General features: G+C 44.0%; 1 long non-coding RNA gene across 2 annotated transcripts; it reads left to right on the forward strand.

The window, feature by feature from the left end:
* The first annotated feature begins 13,289 nt into the window (after positions 1 to 13,289).
* On the forward strand, positions 13,290 to 21,675 carry LOC132207072 (uncharacterized). 2 transcript variants are annotated; one of them, XR_009443302.1, is made up of 3 exons: positions 13,290 to 13,386; positions 17,388 to 17,468; positions 20,459 to 21,675. It is a non-coding gene; the product is annotated as an uncharacterized LOC132207072 (long non-coding RNA). The 2 variants fall into 2 exon arrangements; XR_009443303.1 differs by having other exon boundaries at positions 13,316 to 13,430.
* The last annotated feature ends 1,407 nt before the right edge of the window (positions 21,676 to 23,082 follow it).

Here is a 23,082-nt window from a genome sequence, read left to right on the forward strand (position 1 = left end):
TGATTGTAGGTGGCCTTGTTGCCCAGATGTTCCAGGGATGATTGCAGGGCGGGGAGAAGGGCATCTGCTGTGGGCCTGTTGCATTAGTGGGAAAATTGCAAGGGATTGGGGCAGGCTGAAAGTCGAGAGTTCAAGTGGGCCATGACCAGCATCTCTAAGCACTTCATGATTTTGGATGCCAGAGCCACTGGGCAGTACAGATGAAGTCATATTGCATGTGGTTTTTAGGACTGGGATAATGGTGGTCTGCTCAAGCAGGAGCAGAGTGCAGCTTGGCAGAGGGAGACATCAAAGATGTCAGTGAGTACCTCCCCACAGGAATTACGCGCACAGTTGGTGCTTCAGTCCATGTCTGTCACTTTCCTTGGGTGTTCTCACCAGGAAGGCGGATCTGACAACTGCAGGGACCAAGAGAACAGGTGCAGTGGGGCCTGGCGGGGCAGTGGACACCACGCTGCTGGCATTCTGTGTAAACCAAGCATAGACCGCATCAGGGTGGGAACTGTCTTTGTCCACTATCTTGCTTTGTTCAGTTTGGTTGGTTGGGGCCACTAAACTGTTCCAGTCCTGCCTCTTGGTATCTTTGATGGATTTGCTGAAGCCTTCTCCGCTGAATTTTCTGAAACAGCCCTGGTCGTCCACTTGTGATGCTGCACTCCTGGTCTGCTGTAGGGAATGGATTAAACAGTTCATACAAGGTTTCAAGATGGGGAGCAGCCAGATTGACCAGAAGCTTCTTTTTTACTTAAAGCTTAAACATTCATAAAAGGGGTCATAGTTTTAAGCTGGTTGGTGGAAAGTATAGAGGGGATGTCAGAGGCGGGTTCTTCATGCAGAGAGTTGTGAGAGCATGGAATGCGTTGCCAGCAGCAGTTGTGGAAGCAAGGTCATTGGGGTCATTTAAGAGACTGCTGGACATGTATATGGTCACAGAAATTTGAGGGTGCATACATGAGGATCAATGGTCGGCACAACATCGTGGGCTGAAGGGCCTGTTCTGTGCTGTACTGTCCTATGTTCTATGTTCTATTTGTAAGGGGCTCAGCTTCAGAGAGAAGCTGTATTGGCCAGGGCTACTTTTCCCTGGATAAAAGGTAGGCTGGTGGGTGGCCTTAGTGTCTTTGAGGATATCCTCTGGTTTCCTCCATAGTCCAAAAATGTGCACTTTAAGTGGCATGGCTATGCAATGGGCCCAGTGTGTCCAGGGAAAGACAGAGTGACCGGGATATAGAAGGAGACTTTGGGAGAGATGCTCTTCAAAGGCTCGGTCGGGCATCGATGGGCCGAATGGCCTGCTTCGACATTGTGAGGACTCAACAATACCAAAGGCAGGAAAATGAGCTACACCCGAGATGAATGCGCAGAGGGTCAGCGGCCGTTCATTATCAGTAGCAAATGACCCTGCAACGTGCTGTCCCCAGGTCACTTCAGCTTTCTCTCATGCGATTAAAGATGTGAAATTGGCAGTGAACAAGCAGTGGGACTGGAAAACGCATTTGCAAAACGATTATTCTGTTCTCCAATTATATTACACATTGTAATTTATAATAAGCTCAATGACAACTTCTTCCTGCTCGTTGGCTGACAGCTCTGAGTGGAAATATTACCGAATTCAGGAGCAGCAGGATGGATTTCATTTTCTATCGAACTGTGACAACTACAGGATTAATGAATGCGATTGAAATTTGACGTTACGAAGTCCCAGGCTCTGTATATTTAAAATTAAATCAATCGAACAGAAACGAGGTCTGAGACTCTTTTAATGATGTTGTGGGTGGCTCTTAAAAGAGCCTTGGGGTTGTCAAGTTTGAGAACGGTCCCTTCACTTTCTAGTGGTGCCCCAGCGGCGGATTTCTTGGGCAGCAGCACGGCCTGGATATTAGGCAGCACCCCGCCCTGAGCGATGGTCACCCCTCCCAGCAGCTCGTTGAGCTCCTCGTCGTTGCGCACGGCCTGCTGGGGATGATGCGGGTCTTCTTGTTGTCCCGGGCCGCGTTACCGGCCAGCTCCAGGATTTCAGCCGTCAGGTACTCGAGCACCGCAGCCAGATAGACCGGCGCTCCGGCACCCACACGCTCAGCATAGTTACCCTTTCTCAGGAGCCTATGAACACGGCCCACCGGGAATTGCAGCCCAGCCCGGGACGACCGGGACTTCGCCTTCCAACGACTTTCCCACCACCGCCCTTTTCTCTCCCAGACATGGCCACAGTCTCACAGACACTTTCACAGAGAATGCTGTAATGCGGCCACATCCCGCCCTCTTATACCTTCGGGAGGAATGGGGGTGCGGCCATTGCTGATTGGTCACATTGTTCAGTATCTCCTAATGTCGTTTCAATGCCCAATCAGATATCTGCTTCCCTCACCAATCCGGAGAGGGTCCGGGGAGGAGGCCGGAAAATCCCGGCGCCAAATCATCAATTGCTTTCTTTCAAACTCGAAAAGCCCGCCAATATTTAACGAAAACTCGGACGTTTAACAGAATAGAATGGGTGAAGAAATTTACTTTTAGATTATGAATGTATATTTGACTTCATCCCACTTTCCCGCATTCCCGAACCGAGTGGAATGTCCATTTCTGACCTTGAATCGGATTTTCAAAAACTTAAATGCAAGCAGCAAAAAGGCGCCGAAATCTGCACTCTGCACCTACCTATTCATTTCACATTTCAAAAACACCTCAATATATTCATAAACCAATCGATAACTTTTTGCCCCCCGGGTGAGCGCATTAATCGTGCGCACCGTCTTCAGACAATATTTTAAATTGCCTGTTCCGTCAAGACCCTTTACTTTTTCTTTCCTCAAAAGGTTTGACGTCCTTCTTCAAATCTCCACTATGTCTCGGCCCAAACTCTTCGTACATTCGTGAGACACCTGCCCGGGGGGCTCGGTATCAGTGTTACTCGGATTACCTCGATCACAAACGAGCACTGATGTAGTATGACCAGTGCCTTTTGCTTTCAATTGATTAGACACATTTTATTCTCTCCCACTTCAGCTCTTCAATCAGTGTCACTATCAGTTTCTGCTGCAAGATAGGAGTGTAGTTATCCATCGAGCCTGTCAATTTCTGCAATGTCAATACGTCTGTTTAGTCATCCATTTATATTTCTCATTTTCTGCTCCGTGAGTGTGTGTGAGAGAGCGTGTATGTGTGTAGTTACTAATACATACGTGTCAGATACTGCACAGTTGATATGCATGTAGTTATCAAAGTGTACCTGTCAGTTCAAGCTGTATGATATTGGGAGGGTTATTACCAAGCTGTTCCTGTCAGTTTCTGCTTCATGGATAACAAGTTAGTAATCAATATGTCCCTGTGAGAATCTGCTTGTGAAAATTGGAGTGTCGTTACATAGAACATTACAGCACAGTACAGGCCCTTTGGCCCTCGATGTTGTGCCGACCTGTCATACCGATCTGACGTCCATCTAACCGACACTATTCCATGTACGTCCACATGCTAATCCAATGACAACGTCAATGTACCTGAAGTTGGCGAATCTACTACCGTTATCACACTGAGCCTAACAGTTTATATTTTACGTCTGTGGATATTTAAATGCATTTATAAAATTGGACCTGTGAAGCTATACTGTGAAACTGGAGTGTTATCAACAATCCGTTCTTCTCTGTTGCTATGATGTGGATATATAAGCGTAGTTATCATTTGGGTCCAGGTAGTTTGATACGTGAGCATAGATATTAATTTGTACATGCCAGTTTTCAAATGTGAATTTGAGAATGGTTTTAGCAAACTTTTTTTCATCTATGAGAGTGTCAACCTGTTTTTGTCCGTTTCTACAGGGTGAATGATTGAGCAGAGGTATCAACACATGCTTGTCAGTTTCTATTCGTCAACATGGCTGAACTTTGGCAGCCAGTAATATTCTCTGTGAGGATGTAATTTATTATGTGGTAGCTGTTATCAGAGTGATTTAATTCAGATTAGATTCAGTTTCTGAGTGAAAATTTTGGATATGTACAAATTAATATCTATGCTCACATATCAAACTACGATTGATAACTACGCTTCCATATCCACATATCATTTGGGTCTGGGTAGTTTGATACGTGAGCATAGATATTAATTTGTACATATCCAAAATGTCCACTCAAACTGAATCTAATCTGAATTAAATCACTCTGATAACAGCTACCACATAATAAATTACATCCTCACAGAGAATATTACTGGCTGCCAAAGTTCAGCCATGTTGACGAATAGAAACTGACAAGCATATGTTGATACCTCTGCTCAATCATTCACCCTGTAGAAACAGACAAAAACAGGTTGACACTCACATAGATGAAAAAAATTTGCTAAAACCATTCTCAAATTCACATTTGAAAACTGGCATGTACAAATTAATATCTATGCTCATGTATCAAACTACCTGGACCCAAATGATAACTAAGCTTATATATCCACGTCACAGCAACAGAGAAGAACGGACTGTTGATAACACTCCAGTTTCACAGCGTAACTGGACGAGTATTCAGTCTATCCATCTTCAAAAATGGTGTAAATGTCAATGGGCTGTGAATGCAGAAATGTGACATTGTTGACTTGGTCACCAAGCTGGCTTGTTCTTGTTCGGACGTTTTGCCACCATGCTAGGTGACATCATCAGTGAAGCCTCTGATGCAACGTTATTCTCCTCTGCTTGGAATTTACACTGTCAGGCCTGTTATGCTGAGTACTGTCATTTCAGTTTTGATCTTATATGGGTTTATACATGGGGTCCAATTCTATGTTTGTGTGGAGAACCATGTCACTAGGAATTCCTGTACATGTCTATGTTTGGCTTAGGCTGCTATGGTTACTTTATGCAACAAAAATAAAAGGTGCTGGAAAAGCTCAGGTCAGGCAGCATCGGTGAAGGGAAAAACAGAGAGTTAGCCTTTCGGGTCCAGTGACTTTACCTAAGAACCAGTCCCTGCTGAGCTGCAGAGCTTTTCCAGCAAGTTTGTTTTTTGTTCCTGATTTACAACATCCACCGTTCTTTGTTTTCAATATGGTTACTTTGTCCCATTTCAACTGATGGCCTTCGTTGTCTGAATGTATCACATATTCAGACAATAAAGGCCATCAGGTTAACATGGGACAAAATAACCATGGTAGCCCAAGCCAAACACAGACACACAGGAATTCCGAGAGGTATGGTTTTCCATCCATACTTCAATCAACAAGATTAAAGAAATCGGACCCCATGTATGAAAACTCATACAGACCAAAACCAGAAATGACGCTACTCACCATAATGGACCATACAGTATAAATTCCATGGGGAGTGGAATAACATTGACTCATTGGAGGCTCCACTGATGATACCGCTGAGCATGGTGATGAAATATATGAAGAAAAGCAAGCCAGCTCAATATTATCCACTATCCGAGCTGCAGATCTTGCAAAACACTGTAAATGCTGAAATTTGTTCGAACTGGGCAGGTGTGCATTGTGAATGGTGGAAAAAAAAACAATAAACTTGTATTTCCTCTGTGCTGTTTGAACAAATCTCACTGGAAATTGTCCTCAATGTGTGTCTGACTCAATCTGCTCTGTGACTGTGGAAAGGATGCTCTCTGCTCTGACAGCGGTAACATACCTTCTGTTTGTTAGAAGCAGCTGGTCACACTTGGCTTTGTACCGAGGGAATATTACTTTCTCTTCGTCCCTCATGTATTTGCCTGGAGGAAGACAGAAGAAAACCCTCCTATAAATCAACATCAGCCAAGTTTAATAATATTTCATTGATCAATGCAATGTTCAGTTCATAATCATTACAATATTTAATTTCAAGCCAGGAATCTGAACACAATTAGGTATTTGATTCTACTCTTGCTCTGAGCTGCTTCTTTGTCTTGTGATTTTTCTTTTTGTTAATTCCATACCAAATGAGTGAAGTCCAGAAACGTACTAAGTGTCCAGATCCATGAATGGGAGTACACAATGTGAGTGGGTCTGTGGATATGAGTTTAATTGTTGATCTATTCATGTCTCACACATTGGTGAGCCTTTGTTAAATTACTTATGTATTCACACAGCAGAGACTGACGGGGACCTGTGAGATTCTGCCCTGTGTGATTCTGCCCTGTGTTTATTTGAGAAGTTATCAAATTGGACTTGACCATGATTTTTTTTCCCCTTTGTTAATTTGAGAATACCGTTTTAAGTCTTCACCTGATTGTTTGTGTTGTGGGAATGATCGTGTCAGTGTCTGCAAGGTGAGTATACTTATCCATCTGTGCCAGTTGTTTTCTGCTATCTGAATGGAAGAGAGCAGGCTTCAGACTTCGCTTCTCAGTTTCTGCTATGTCAACACGTGAGCGTGGTTTTTCATCTTTATCTGTCAGTTCCGAGCTTTGAATGGGTGGGTGCAGTTGTTAACGTAACCCTGAATGTTTCTGCTTGTAAAAATGCAACCATATTCATTCAATCGTAACAGTCATTTTCAGACATGTGAAGATGAAAATGTAGTTATCAGTCTGTGATTGTCAGTTTCTGTTCTGTAATTATTTGAGTGTGCTTTTCAGTGCATACCAACCAATTTCTGTTGTATGAATGAGATTGTCATTATCAATCTGAAGCTTGTCAGTGTCTCCCCAGTGAATATTCTTGTGTAATTATCAGGATTATACCGGTAAGTTTCTGCTGTGAATTATTAATTAGTTATTACCTCCTGTCCATCAGTTTCCAGTTTCTAACGTGTGAGTGCATCTATCAATTTGTATGTGCCAAATTTTGCAATGTGTATTTGTGCATACAGTTATCAATCCGCTCCTGTCAGCATCCTCTGTTTATGGGGGTGCGGTCACCAATCTATTCCGTCACTTTCAGCTCAGTGAATTTGAGAGTGCAGTTACCAATCCATAACTGTCAGGTTGAACTCAGTCAATGTGAGGAGAAAAGGTAATAGTCTAATAGCATTGTCGTTGGACTATTATTCCAGAGAGCTAGATATTATTCTGCGACCGCAGTTCGAGTCCCGTCATAGCAGATTATTGAATTAAAATTCATCAATAAACTAAGAAAAAAGTTGACTGACAATTCTCCACAAAAATAAATCTGGTCCTCTCACAGCCTTTTGGGAACCAAGTCTCCCATCCTTCCCTGGTCTGGCCTACATGTGATCCCAGACCCACAGCAATGTGGTTGGCACTGAACTGCCTTCTGTGCATAATTAAGGATAGTCTGTGACACACACTTCCCATCAATAAATTTTCAAAGAAAAAATGTCGGAATGCAGTTATCAATCTGTCTCTTCCAGTCACTGTTTTGTTAATGTATTGAAAGCTTTCATCCTGCATCTGTCAATTTCTGCAATGCCCGTATATAATGGCAGTTACCAATTTTTCTTGCTTTACAATGTCACCCTGAGAGAACTGATCTGTCAGTTTCCGCTAAGAGTGTATTTATCAAATTGTTCCTGTCAGTGTTTGCGTTGTCAATCTGAGTGCAGTTATTCATCAATACCTGGCAGTTTCTGCAAGGTGAAAGGAAGAGTTCTGTTATGAACATACTTTCAGAACAGAATCTGACGGTGTATCGAGAGCAGTTATCGTGCTGACACCATCAACGTCTGCTCTGTAAATCTGAGTGCAGTTATTCATCTGCACTTGTCAGTTTCAAGTTTGAGAGTGTGAGTAATTAGAATTCTCTCCCCATGTTTCTTTTACGTGAACATGAGTTTAGTGATCATTCTGTCCTTGTGGAGGCTCGGGAACTTGGGGAAATAAATATGGATGACTTGAAAACAGTCCACATGACATAACAGGTGGTGTTAGAGTAAGGGAAAAAATACCCAAAAGGTGGCTAAATTGCCAGGACCTAATCAGGTTTTTGTAGATTTTCAGGATATCAGGATTTTGCGGGAAGCTATGTTGATCATTTGAACAAATGACATTGTTCTCTTGCTTTCTTATAATATTTTGTAGGAAGGATTATCCCATCCCTGTCACAGATTGCAATACAAATGTGTGGCTATGGTTATCAAATCTGTCCACTCAGTTTTTGTCATGTGAATGAGAGGGTGCAGTTATAAATCTCAGTTTCTGCAATGATAATGGAAGTGCAATTATCAGTCTCTGTCAGTTTCTGCTGTATCCATAGATGGGTTTAGTTATTATCAGTACATGTCAGTTTCCGTCACATCAATGTGTGAGTGTTATCAACCTGCCCCTGACAGTTACTGTAATGCAGGTGGGTGACTGTAGTTATTAAGCTGTAGCTCTCTGTTACTGCCATGTGAATGAGTGTAGTTGTGCACCTACACATCAGTTGCTGGTGGTCAATGCATGAGTGTAGTTGTCACGTCTATACCTGTTTTGTATTTGCTTGTCAATCTGAGTTTAGTAATCGATCAGTTATTGTCAGATTCTGCTGTGAAAATCTGATAGTTATCAAACTGTACCTGTCAGTTTAAACAAATATGAAACTGGGAGTTTTATTATTAATCTGTTTCTGTCAGTTTTTGCTGTGTAGATATGATAGATTTGTGATCAAAAGTTCTGTCAGTAACTACCACGTGAACGTCCGAGTCCATTTACCGGTCAGTCCCAGTCTTTTCAGCTCTGTGTGTCTGAGTGTGCAGTTATAAATCTGTAACTGGTAGTCTCTGTTACATGACTATTTCAGGGCATTTATCAATCTTTCCCTATCAGTCAGTGAGTGTGCTGTGAATGTGCTGAGCAATTTCGATTTGCCAGTCCTGGTATAGAAATATAAAGTAATTTCTCCTTGTCAGTTTCTGCTGTGTTAATGAGTGGAGTTAGAAATCTGTACATGTAATGTTTCCACACATGAATAAGAATACAGATATCAATCTTTCTCTGTCTGTTTCTGCTCTGTGAATATCTAAGTATAGTTATCAATCTGTACATGCCAGCTGCTGCTTTGTGAATCTGTGAATTTAGTTATCAGCCCAAGCCTGTCAGTTTCTGCTTTAAGAACATAGGAGTGCAGTTATCAACCTGTATCTGTCAGTTATTGCTGCATGCATTTGTGTTGTGCAACGGATTGTGTAATGTAAAAGCAAAAGGTTTTGTAACTCCAACAGTGTAGAGTCTAACTGACAGAAATTGTATCAAGGGCTGTTCTTCAAGATGACATCAGCTTTTCTGAGTGCATAGTAACATAATTTTGTGAATAATGCTGAGGGAATAGATTGATGTGGCATTCCTTTCTTCGAGTCTAAAGGAAAGGGGCAACGAACAAATCAACTGTATTCAGCTGAATGACCACGACGTTCCTTCTTCAGGGAAGGGTACTGACTAATTCACTTAATTATTCTACCATGGATATTACATAACCCTGCTCTGTTGTGTGATGGCACATGGCTTCAGCAATACTCTTACAATGCACTGTGGTGGGGATGAAGAAAGAAAAAGGAATTGTATTTTCTGTCTTAGAGTGGAGAAGATTTAAACTTATTGAACATGGTCGAACTCTTTGTGAAAAAGCAAAATTATACAATTACAAGATTTAGTTAAATGGATCATTCTTCATTGTTTTAAATGGTGATTACATCATTAACATGTAGAAACAGCATTTTGTTTTTCTGCTCGTTTCTCTAACATTTCATTGGGAAGGGCAAGTGACATTGTAGAAAACTGTTTAACTTAGTTGCCAAATTCACTTCAATGCTTCCCCCCGACCCAAAAAAAAGAAACTTTGCAAGACAGATGGAAAACATGGTTTCTATTCCTGAAGGTGAACACATTGAGAATCACGTTGTGATAAGGTTGGGGTTGGCAAATCGTAAACTGCCATGGCACACTTATTGAAATGGAATGCTGGCTGAATGGGATCAGAATTGTCAGGTGCGTATTTTTGTCTACTATCAACCCCATGCGCTGAAAGGTATTTTTTTCTGTCCTGTAGACTCTAACTTTTCTTAAAAAAGAGCTGTAAACATTTTCTATGTATTTGCTTCTGTTATCTGCAGTGTGTATGACAACAATGTATACCCAGTCTTTGTATGTTATGTGTTGATACAATGAGCATATTTGGGACTCAGTCAGCAGCTTTGTCTATGTGTCTGCATGTGCTCAGTAGTGATTTGCTACTTGTCAGAAGTGGTTGTGGAAACTATGTAACATGATTTCTTTCTTTGAGGGGGTAACAAGGTGTAGAGCTGGATGAACACAGCAGGTCAGGCAGCAGAGGAGCAGGAAAGCTGACATTTCTGGACTGGACCCTTTTGTCAGAAATGGGGGAAGACAAAGGGACTCTGCAATGAATAGAGAGAAGTGAGGAGATGATGACGAAAGGTGGATAAAGGACCAGATAGGTAGAGAGAAGATGGCCAGTCAAGGAGGCAGGGCTGGAGCCAGTAACGGTAAGTGTAGGGAGGGAGTTCAGATGTGGGTTGAGGGAAGGCTGACAGGTCAAGGAGGCAGGGATAAGGTTAGTAGGCCGAAGTGCCGGTGGGGGTTGATCAGTGAGGTGGGAGAAGCAGATTGGTTGGAAAAAAGATAGACAGGTCAAGGAGGCAGGGATGTGCTGGATGGGTTTGGGGTGGAGAAATTTTGAAGCCCTCGTTGAGAACATTGTGCTGCAGGGCTCCCAAGTGAAATATGAGCTGTGCTCGTGCAGCCTTCCGGTGGCAACGTTGTGGCACTGGAGGCGGCCTGGGATGGACATGTCATCCAACGAGTGGGAGGGGGTGTTGAAGTGGTTCATGATTGGGGAGGTGCAGTCGTTTGTCACGATGTGAGCGTAGGTGTTCAACAAAGTGGTTTCCAAGCCTCTGCTTGGTTTCCCCAATGTAGAGGGGGCCACATCGGGAACAGTGGACACAACACAATGTATTACTGGACATACAGATGAACATCTGTTTAACATGGAACGTTTTTCTTGGGACCTGGGATGGGGAGAAGGGGAGAGATGTTGGGGCAGGTGTAGCACTTACTGTGGTTCCAGTGAAAAGTGCCAGGGGCGGGGGGGCTTGTGGGGAGTGTGGAGTGGACGAGGGAGTCAGAGAGACCAGTCTGTCTGGAAGGTTGATAAGGTTGGGGAAGGACAAGTGTCCTTGGGAGTGGGGTGAGATTGAAGGTGGCGGAAGTGGCAGAGAAAGATGCATTGAACCCTGAGTTTGATGGAGTGATACGTGATGACAAAGGAGATTCTGTCTTTGTTGTTGTTGTGAAGAGGGGGTGCAAGGGACGAGTTGCAGAAATGAGAGCGATGAGGTCAAGGGCATATTCAGCCACTACGGAGGGGAAATGGCAGTCCTTGAAAAACAAGGACATCTGCAATGACCGGGAGTGGAATGCCTCAACTCGGGATCAGATAAAACAGAGAGGAAGGAATTAGGAATAGGGGGATGGCATTCTTGCAGGAAGGTAGGGGATGGGAGGTGTATTCTAGGTAGCTGTGGGAGTCGGTCGGCTTGAATTAGTTACCAGTTTCCAGGTGGTTGCCAGAAATGCAAAGAGTGGTCCAGGAAGGAGAGAGAGAGAGAGATGTATTTAAGATGGTCCAGGTGAAGTTAAACTTGGGATGGAAGGTGTTAGTAAAGTGGATGAACTGTGAGTTCCTTGTGGGAGCACGAGGTGGCGCCGATACAGTCATCGAAATAACGGAGGAAGAGGTGGGGGTGGGGCCAGTGCAGCTGCAGAAGAGGGGCTGGTCCATGTATCCTACAAGAGGCAGGAATAGCTTGGGCCCATGCGGGTACCCGTGGCCACCCAATTTGACTGCAGAAAGTGGGAGCGTGAGAGACAGTGTGCGTCAACCGGGCAGTCGGGTTTGTGGATTTTGGGGATGAGGCAGAAACAGTTAACATGGCGTTGGGGAAAGATGAGGTCAGAGGCTGTTGGCAGGAGAGTACCTGAGGTGCTGAGGTTGTGGATGGTCTGGGAGATGATGATGTTTTGGCGATCGGGGCAGGGTCACGATCAAAGGGGTGGTAGGAGGAGTCTCTCTATCCAGTTTGAGATATTATAAAATACCTTTCCTAAATGCAAACTTGATTCAGTTCCTGTTTTCAGCACTTTCAACAAGGAGCCAGCTGTTAACATTTCAAACATGATGTGAATGTTAATGGGCTACAAATGATATTAATTGGAACTAGCATGATGTCAATTGATAATGAAAACAAAAAAAAGAAACTTGCCTTTCCTCAGTTGTGCTTGGTTAGTTGTTTCCTTGGGCAAGTCTCTGGAAATTGAGCTCAATACAAGTCCGATCCAATCATCTCTGTGATTGTGGAAAAGATGTTCTCCATTCTGATCGCAGGAACATGCCTGGTGTTAGTTAGAAGCAACTGCTCACACTTGGCTTTGTAACAAGGAAATATTGTTTCTTCGAGTATTTGCCTGGAGGAAGACAGAAGAGTTATCTCCTGCAAATCAACATCAGCCAAATTTGACAATATCAAACAGATTAACATATATTCAGTGAACAGTTATGAGCGTGTTTCGTTTCTTGAACTTCACCTCCCAAAGCAACAGAACTCCAAAAGCTTATGATTTTAAATAAACCTGATGGACCACAACATAGAATTCTCTTGACACAGTCTTTTCTTTAAAGGCATCAATTCAAACACAAGTCTGATTCCACTCTTACATCGAGCTGCTCCTTGTCTGAAGAATTTTTTTTAAAAATAGGTAATTCGATACCAACGGAGAGATTCAGAAACTGAGCAATAATTGCACAGCTCCATCTAAGGTACGACCTGAAGATGCTGCACTGTTGACACAGCTCATGTTACCAGATCCCAACACACTGACTGTTGAAAAGAACAGCAGCCGCTGTTTGAAACGTGTTTTTCCACCCGAGACGTCTCATCTGTTAACTCCAATCTACGTCCTTTACAGGAACCCCCACAACTGGCAGCTAACAGCGTGAAACAGCAGCCAAACAAGGAATTTCCATCAGTGTTTAGAACTGACCCCCAGCAGCAGCTTCTTGCCGCTGTGTCTCCCTCATCAGGCCCACACACAGCCCGAGAAAGGCCTCTCTCTCCCCACCCCCAGGCCGCTCACTCCAAGTTCCGGGACCAGTTCCCGCTCCGCTCCGCCTCTTACCAACAGCCCCCGGTTCTCCCTGAACTGAGCCCGAATCAATGCCGGTCACGGAGCCCCCTCTGTGTCCCAGACTCACATCTCGATGCGCTGCTGGAAGGAGCCTGCTGTTCCCTCGCTTCCCTGGGCGCTGGTCTCTCCATTGCGGCCTGTTTCAAACAAACCGCTTCCACTCACTGAGTCAATGGCAGCGCTGGGGATGGGCCTCACGCATGCGCTCCTCTCGTCGGCTGCCAGCGTCTTGGAGGTTTGGGAGGAAGGAACGCGCATGCGCTGCTAACACGAATTTATTTCAAACCAAGATGATAAAATGTGAGGCTGGATGAACACAGCAGGCCCAGCAGCACGAAAGGTGACGTTTCGGGCCTAGACCCTTCACATCTGAGAGGGGATAGGGTGAGAGTTCTGGAATAAATAGGGAGAGAGGGGGATGGGGTGAGGGTTCTGGAATAAATAGGGAGAGAGGAGGAGGCGGACCGAAGATGGAGAGAAAAGAAGATAGGTGGAGAGAGTATAGGTGGGGAGGGGGAGGTCAAGGAGGTGGGATGAGGTTCGTAGGTAGGAGATGGAGGTGCGGCTTGGGGTGGGAGGAAGGGATGGGTGAGAGGAAGAACAGGTTAGGGAGGCAGAGACAGGCTGGACTGGTCTTGGGATGCTGTGGGTGGAGGGGAAGAGCTGGGCTGGTTGTGTGGTGCAGTGGGGGGAGGGGACGAACTGGGCTGGTTTTGGGATGCAGTAGGGGAAGGGGAGATTTTGAAGCTGGTGAAGTCCACATTGATACCTTTGGGCTGCAGGGTTCCCAAGCAGAATAGGAGTTGCTGTTCCTGCAAACTTTGGGTGGCATCATTGTGGCACTGCAGGAGGCCCATGATGGACATGTCATCTAAAGAATGGGAGGGGGAGTGGAATTGGTTCGTGACTGGGAGGTGCAGTTGTTTATTGCGAACCGAGCAGAGGTGTTCTGCAAAGCGGTCCCCAAGCCTCCACTTGGTTTCCCCAATGTGGAAGGATCCACACCGGGTACAGTGGATGCAGTATACCACATTGGCAGATGTGCAGGTGAACCTCTGCTTAATGTGGAAAGTCATCTTGGGGCCTGCGATAGAGGTGAGGAAGGAGGTGTCGGGGCACTTCCTGCGGTTGCAGGGGAAGGTGCCGGGTGTGGTGGGGTTGGAAGACAGTATGGAGCGAACAAGGGAGTCACGGAGAGAAAGGTCTCTCCGGAAAGCAGACAGGGGTGGGGATGGAAAAATGTCTTGGGTGGTGGGATCGGATTGTAGATGGCGGAAGTGTCGGAGGATGATGCGTTGTAGCCGGAGGTTGGTGAGGTGGTGTGAGAGAACGAGGGGGATCCTCTTGGGGCAGATGTGGTGGGGGCGGGGTGTGAGGGATGTGTGGCGGGAAATGCGGGAGACACGGTCAAGAGCGTTCTCGACCACTGTGGGGGGAAAGTTGCGGTCCTTTAAGAACTTGGACATCTGCGATGTGCGGGAGTGGAATGCCTCATCGTGGGAGCAGATGCGGTGGAGGCGGAGGAATTAGGAATAGGGGATGGAATTTTTGCAGGAGGGTGGGTGGGAGGAGGTGTATTCTAGGTAGCTGTGGGAGTCGGTGGGCTTGAAATGGACATCAGTTACACGCTGGTTGCCTGAGATGGAGACTGAGAGGCCCAGGAAGGTGAGGGATGTGCTGGAGATGGCCCAGGTGAGCTGAATGTTGGGGTGGAAGGTGTTGGTGAAGTGGATGAACTGTTCGAGCTCCTCTGGGGAGCAAGAGGCGGTGCCGACACAGTCATCAATGTACCAGAGGAAGAGGTGGGGTTTGGGGCCTGTGTAGGTGCGGAAGAGGGACTGTTCCACGTCAACTACAAAGAGGCAGGCATAGCTTGGGCCTATGCGGGTTCCCATGGCCACCCCCTTTGTCGGTAGGAAGTGGGAGGAATCGAAAGAGAAGTTGGGGGGAAGTATGAGTTCAAACCGAGCTTGCCCACAGCGGGGACAGGACACGGGATCATTGCCTGATCTGTCTGTCACAGGCAGGAGGAAAGCGCGGGGTTTGATAGAGCCCAGGCAAACCTATCAACCGGTCGTGTAACCGTGGTTAATCAATCTTATCAAACACGCTGAATTAAACATCTTCAAAGCGATTAATTGCAAAATCCCTTTTTTTCGGGACAAGTTTATTTCGCCCAAATTGTGAGCATTCCGAACACAATTTGTAATTACTGCCTGAAATGTCTTTCGCAGGTGAATGGGAGGAATACACCGTTAAAACATCGCCACTGGTCCTGTCATCAAAATTAAACAAATTAACATTCCTGGAAGGGTTAATGAGATGCATATACTGCATTATGTAAGATTTGTGTCTGGGCAGAATTACAAGTCGCGGTATGAAATAGCCAGACGCAGTTCCAGTGACCCACCCCATGTGATACCATCCCCATTCTCAGTCTCTGCTCTCGGAAATGTGATATTTAAGTTACTCGAATCAATTCAAGTTTATGCTGTGTCTGCACTCGGAACCGGGACAGGGATCATTCGAGACACAGACGGAATTACAGATGCTGGACAATATGAAATAACAAGGTGTAGAGTCGGATGGACAGAGCAAGCCGAGCAGCACCAGAGAAGCAGGACGAAGGATCTGGACCCGAAACGTCAGCTTTCCTGCTCCTCTGATGCTGCTTGGCCTGTTATGTTCATCCAGCTCAACACCATGTTATCACAGGGATCATTCGATCCAGGCTCAGCTCTTTCCTGAGAGATGTGGGCGGCTCTGAGAAGAGCCTTTGGGTTCAGGTTGTTACATGTTACACGGACTGCTTCATTTCTTTGCTGCTTTCTTGGTCACTTTCGCTTTAGGCTTGGCCTTCGGTTTCCTCGATTTCGGGGCCGGCTTTGCGGCCTTGGGGCTCTTGGTCTTTATCACCTTCTTCACGGGAGTCTTTTTCTTCGGCGCTGCTTTCTTCGCCGCTTTCTTTGGCGTTGCTGCCTTCTTGCCGCCCGCTTTCTTGCCTGTTGCTTTCTTGGCTGGGGATTTCTTCGCTGCCACCTTCTTGCTCGTTGTTTTCTTCACGGCTGCTTTCTTGGCGGCTGCTGCTGGTCTCGCCTTCTTTCCCACTTTTGCCTTGACTGGATTCTTTGCGAGTTTCAAGGAGCCGGAGACGCCCTGGCCCTTCATCATCTCTGATACTATTTTAACCTCACTGCGAAGCCTCTTTCAGGGATGCCTAACCTGAAGAAGTTACCCTCCTCCTCTCTGATGAAGGGTCTAGGCCCGAAACGTCAGCTTTCGTGCTCCTGAGATGCTGCTTGGCCTGCTGTGTTCGTCCAGCCTCACATTTTATTATCTTGGAATCTCCAGCATCTGCAGTTCCCATCATCTCTCATTGTTTGGAAGGCTACTGTGTTAAGAGCGGTGGGATATAAATTATCAGGCCCTGGTATTTCCCAGCCTTCAATCCTTTGAATTTACCCAACACAATTTACTGAATAATACTGATTTGATTCAGTTTCTCTCTCTCACTAAACTCTGTTTTGACCAACATTCCGAGTGTGTTCCATGTGTCTTCTTTTGTGAACAAGGAACAAAAGTAGCGAGTTGGATATCCATTTTTTTATTCCCCACAATGGACTCCCCTCTTATTGATTGTAAGTGATGTACATTTGTGTAAACCAACTTAGTTTTATTTCCATTCTCATTTTACATATTTATCAGTACATTAACTGTTAATTTTTTTCAGGCTTCTGCAAGCGCCGCGGAACTTGGAGTGAGCGGCCTGGGGGCGGGGAGAGAGAGGCCTTTCTCGGGCTGTCTGTGGGCCTGCTGAGGGAGACACAGCGCCAAGAAGCTGCTGCTGGGGGTCAGGCTTGTAGCTTTTAGTCTTCTAAACACTGATGGAAATTCATTGTTTGGCTGCTGTTTCACGCTGTTAGTTGCGAGTTTGCATTGAACCGTGAATAAAACAAAGCAGTGTGTGCAAACGGGCTCATCCCGCGAAGGAGAAACATAGCAGTCACCGGATTAAGAGTTTCCAGCAAAATATTTGAAATCGTGCCTGTTGTGCTTCCCTTCAATAGTTCGTGTATTGGGAGCTGGACATTGAACCGTGTAAGCATTCCATTCGTGGATCTGGTTAGCTTTTGTATCTTAGTAAATTGTTTTAGAATTTCGCTAAAAGAAAGAGGAAGAACCCGGGTTAGTTGTGTAACCGGACCCTTTTCTGTTCGACTCGTTGGCTTTAAAACAAGGAATTATCATGAGTATTCACGAAATTTTCTATTGATGAGTTTTGATATTTTGAAACTCGGTGGATGTCGATTTACGGGAGAATTCTCTTTTGCCTTTCTCCAGGCAATTATCTGATGTGCCAAGACAATGTCACATTTCCGTGGTGCAACACCAAGTGTGACTAGCTGCTCCTACTAACAGCAGGTATGTTCCCACTGTCAGAGCGGAGACTGTCCTTTCCACAGTCGCGGTTTAAGTAACTCGCATTGAACGCAATTTCCATAAAGAAACAATCAAACCAGCGATCAAATGCCACCAACAAAATACAAATGTAACCTTTTTTTTCTCTTCTCAATATAAACTAGCCCAGTTCCAGTAAAGTTCATCTTTGACAGCCCATTGTCATTCACAGCATTTGAAGACAATAGATTGAATTTATGTCACAAATATACTCTCAATAACTACATTGAATTCACATTAAGTGAGGGTATTTTTTAAAGTTATAATCCAGGTATACAACCTGATCACAACGTTTAGAGCTGGATGAACACAACATGCCAAGCAGCATCATAGGAGCAGGAAAGCTGATGTTTCTGATGAAAAGTTTAGGCCCAAAATGTCAGCTTTCCTGCCCCTGAGATGCTGCTTGGCCTTCTGCCTTCATCCAGCTCCACACCTTGTTATCTCGGATTCTCCAGCATCTGCAGTTCCATTTAAGTCTGATACAAACAGATCAAGTTGTTACAATGACCATATATGGAGTAGGTATTGAGTACAAATATAGATGGAAACTTTTGATGTTTATCAGTGACTGAGGACAAAAATAGTAGACAAAAACAGAATTTTCTGGAAAAGCTCAGCAGGCCTGGCAGCTTGTGTGAAGAGAAATCAGAATTAATGTTTCGGATTCAATGACCTTTGTGCGGAACTGAGGAAGTGTTTGAAAAGTTAACTATGATTTCTCTTCACATGCTGCCAGACCTGCTTTGCATTTTCAGCAAATTCCATGTTTGTTTCTGACTTGCAGCACCTGAAGTTTTTTGAGTTTTTATTTAGGACTAAAATTATCTTTTGATGAATAAATGTCCCATACAAAGACACAGAAATTAAATAATGTGAAATGCAAATGCCATTTCTCTGCCAAAGCCTGACAAGTAGAGAATACAGCGTGGTCTGTCAGATACAGAATAAAATTCTCCAAATAAATAAATGAAAAAAAAACTCAATATCCCAGTACACAAAGTGAAACTAAGTATCTCAGTGAAACTGGAAACAGCCTACACTGACTTACAGGGCCAGCTGTTTTAAAAGAAAAATAAGCTTGTCTGTCCATTTCTACATGATATCTTTTCACTGATGCACTATCCAACACTTGGATAAATGAAAATGCCTCAAATACAGACCTGGTACATGTCAGAAGCAGGCCATTCAGCCCACTGTGCTTGCTCTAGAACATTTGTACTCTTTAACTGTTTCCACAAATTGTTGGGAATATGATCTGCTCTCCACCTCCTTACCCTCTCAGACTGACAGAAAGCTCATAAACTGCAAATGGAAATGGGATTAAGGCTCAATCTCTACACCCTCATAACTATTCTCTCAGATTGAAGCACAGTCACAGAATATCACTGGTGGCCAGAGAATAAAACTATTTTGATGCACAAGAGTAGAAATTGATTAGTTCAGATTGAGAACTTCACTCTCACAGTCACACAGCAAAAACTGGTATATTTGCAACAATTACTAAACTCACAAATGGACATAACAGAAACGGAAAGGCATACATTAATAGTTGCTCTTGTTCATGTTGCAGTAACTGACAAGAAGAGAATGATAATAACTCACACATTCTCATTGTTCAAAACAGGAGAGGGGTTCGACAGTTAATGGGAGGGCCCTGGGAAGTGTTCCCCAACAAAGACACCAAGGTGTTTGTGTGCGAAGTTCATTGAAAGTGGAGTCGCAAGTAGATAAGGTGGTGAAGCAAGTGTTTTCCTTCATTGGTCAGTGCATTGAGAATAGGAGTTGAGATTTCACGTTGTGGCTGTTTTGGGTCCACTTTTACTGCTTAAAGTTCTGGCCAATCTGCTGTCGGAAGGAAGTTGTTGAACTGGAGAGGGCGCAGCAAATATTTACAGAGATGTTAGCTGGACTAGATGGTGTGAACTGTTTGGAGAGGGTGAACAGGCTCGGGCTTTCTACCCTGCAGCATCAGAGACTGAGGGGTGACCTTGTAGAGGTTTATAAAGTCATGAGGGGCATGGATAGGGTGAATATCCATGGTCTCTTTTTCTCGGGTGGAGGAGCCCAAACCTTAAGGGCATAGGTTTACAGTGAGAGGGTCAATGTTAAAAGAGACCTGAGGGAGATTTCTTTCGTGCAGAGTGTGGGGCTTGTCTGGAACAAGCTGACAGAGGTACGCCTTGTGGAGGGTACAATGATAAGTTTTAAACACCATTGGACGGGTAGATGAACAGGTCAACATGAGAGGGATATGTGCAAAATGCTGGCAAATGGGACGAGGTCAGATTGGGATGTTAATCTATTGCAGACCAGTTGGATGAAAGGGTCTGTTCCCGTTCTGTTTCACTCATGGACGCTGTGATGCTCGAACTGATTCTGTACATAAATACAGATACTGCAAGGACAGGTCAGAGTCTGGGTATCCTGCAGTGAGTGTCTGGTCTCCTGCTTCCCCAAATCCTGTCCAACATCTAATGTGATCAAGTCAGGAATGTGACGGTTTAGCCCCACTTACCCGGATGAGTGCAGCTCCACAAACACACCAGAAGCAAGATACCATCCAGGAGAGAAACACTTGATTGGCTACACATCCGCAAACGTCCATTCCCTCAAACACCAATGCTCAAGCAGCAATGTGTACCTTCCAGAAGATGCACAGCTGGAATTCACCAATGCTCCATAGACAGTGCCTTCCAAAACCATGACCATTTCCATCTAGATACCACTGTGACACAGAGTGCCATCCAATACTTATGTGTTGCCTCAGTAAGAATGTCCCATTTCTTTCATTTCTCTGTATGTTCTTTCAACATTGAATTAATATTTATGGGATAAAGGTCAAGGTGAATGAATACTACAGTTAACAGCTCACTTGGATCAGATATTGTCATTATACAGTGGAGCAAATTGAATGGGCCAAATTTTCAATCCACTTCTTTGATTTCCTGCAGGAGTGAAACTCCAGACCGAGGACAAAGACTCGGGGTACAGTCAGAATTCAGGGCCATAGCAGTATTTCGTCAACCATTCACCGGATCATGCGGGGAGAGGGCCACAGCCACCCCTCTTGAAGATGCAGTTACATCATTAATCTTTATCTCAGATTGGAAAGCGAGATTGATGACACTCTGATTCTCACAGTGGAATACACGATTATACGTTTTGTTACAGTGATCCAATGCAACTGGATCACTGTGCCTCTCCCCTTATTCTATACAACCAATCCTTTGAAACTCCAAACTGAAGATGGACCCTCTATTAGCCAGGCCAAGGTTCGCCACAATCTCATAACGTTTAACAGACAATGTAATCACAATGGGATCTTTCCATTCATCTGTTCATTCGCTTTTCAAATTTACTGGCCGTACACCTTCAGTCATGCCCCAGAATCACTTACCTATCAGGCTAGCTTGAATTCTGCTGTCAATTGTCTTAATTTCCTGTCTCCATTAAATTCTGTTACTCCTCTTATTTTCCCACTGTCTGAATTATAATAAAACAGACAGTTGACTCCTACTAGGAGGCCAGGCCGCATCAGAGTAGCAGGAAAGTTGATGCTTCTGAAGAAGAATCCTGACCCACAACTTAAACTTTCCTGCACCTCTGCTGCCTGGCCTGCTGTGTTCCTCCAACTCCGCATTGTGTTATCTCTAACTGCAGCATTGGCAGGGCTTACTATTGCTGAGTTGATTGTTACGAGTTGCTATAAAATTCATGATAATTAATTGTATTATAAAGTGAGTTATATGTAAAGCTTTATGCGTACCCATACTCTTAGCTCTGTTTTAGCTAATGACTTGTGAGCCATTTGCTTCTTCTTGGATGCACCAGGCATTCCTTTAGTGACATAGGAAAGCGTCTGGAGACTAATGAACTTTCATACCCATATTTGAATCTTGTCCCCTAATGCTTTTAGTGATATTTGTATTTTATTTTATATATATAGATTTAGAATTACATTGAAATCCATCTGAAGGATCTTTAACTGGAACCAATTTCGTAATACTGTGAATATTGCTGCAAGATGGAGTTATCTGCTGTTTTCATGATGAGCTAGGCCAGCTGTCTTTGGGATGATTGACACCCCTCATCCTAACTAACTATGTTGATCTAATGGGACAACATCCTTTCATTAAAGGGACTGAAATCAATTGCTTATCAATTTTAATGAACTTGTTTGATTCTGTAGATTTTTTTATGAGCCATCAGCCCATGAGTTCAACTGTTTGTTTATTGCAGAATTTACAGTCCCCTTCAATCTTTGTTGCAAATCTTCAAACTGTCTGCAACAAATCTTGCAGCTGTTGTTTGTGCAATGCTCCCTTTTGCCTCGGAATAACCTCTTCTCAAAAGTACCATTGTGTCTTTGTTAAATGCTGGAGCAGGCTTTTTTCATTCTGTTTAACCACTGCGAAATAACTGACGGGTACAGATTGATAAATGTATACACACATTATAAAAATATAGAAATTGAGATCTACATTTGCACATTCACAGAAATTTGACATTTTTTTTGCAATGCACTCACACATTCATGAAGCAGGAATGGATGGGTATTGATTGACAACTAAACTCACATATGATACAGCAGAAACCGAGAGGGACAGATTGATAATTACACTCACATCTTCATGTGACAGCTACTGACAAGTACAGATCAATAACTACATCCAGTTCTTCACAAAGCCAAAGTTAACAGGTACAGATTAATAACTAAATTCCTGTCTTGATGATACAGAAGCTGATAGGTATAGGTTTATAAAAATGCTCACACATTCCCCAAGCAGAAACTGACAGGAATATACTGAAAACAAAACCTCACATTCATGGAGCAGAAACTATCAGGGATAGACTGACAATTACACAAACACATTTGAATATTCTGATTTCAGATACTGACAGGGACAGATTGACAACTACATTCATTCATTCATATAGCTGAAACTGATGGGGAGAGTATGATAAATATATTCAAACGTTCACAGTTTTCTGAAGAAGGGTCCAGGCCCGAAATGTCAGCAAACTGTTCCTCTGATGCTGCTTCGCCTGCTGTATTCATCCAGCTGTGCGCCTTGTTATAACAGATTTATAACTGCACTGTCAGATACACACAGGAGAAACTGAAAGTTACAGATTGGTAAATAGGCTTATGCTAGCACGTAGCAGAAACTGACACAAAAAAACAGATCCTGTAAACCGTCATCAGATGGGTGTGAAAACATTTAACTGATCAATTCAACATTTAGCTAATAAACATTCAGATATTTAAATTATCACCAGGAATTCGAACAGAACTGTGGGTCTGATTGCACTCTTGCCCTGAGCTGCACTACATTTGATCAATTTTAAAAACTTCAACTCCAACTCCAACTGAGTGATGCACAGAAAGTAACCGATACCTGTACAGCTCCATGACTGGAAGTACCTAATGCAAGCTTGTCTGTGCATATGAGTTTAGTTATTGATCCATTCATGTCATTTCATTCATCTCAATCTCTACATTTTTATAATGTGTGCATACATTTATCAATCTGTACCTGTCAGCTTTTTTGCATTCTGAATGTGTGCATAATTG

This window comes from Stegostoma tigrinum, chromosome 44, assembly GCF_030684315.1.
Source record: "Stegostoma tigrinum isolate sSteTig4 chromosome 44, sSteTig4.hap1, whole genome shotgun sequence".
Lineage (NCBI taxonomy): Eukaryota > Metazoa > Chordata > Chondrichthyes > Orectolobiformes > Stegostomatidae > Stegostoma > Stegostoma tigrinum.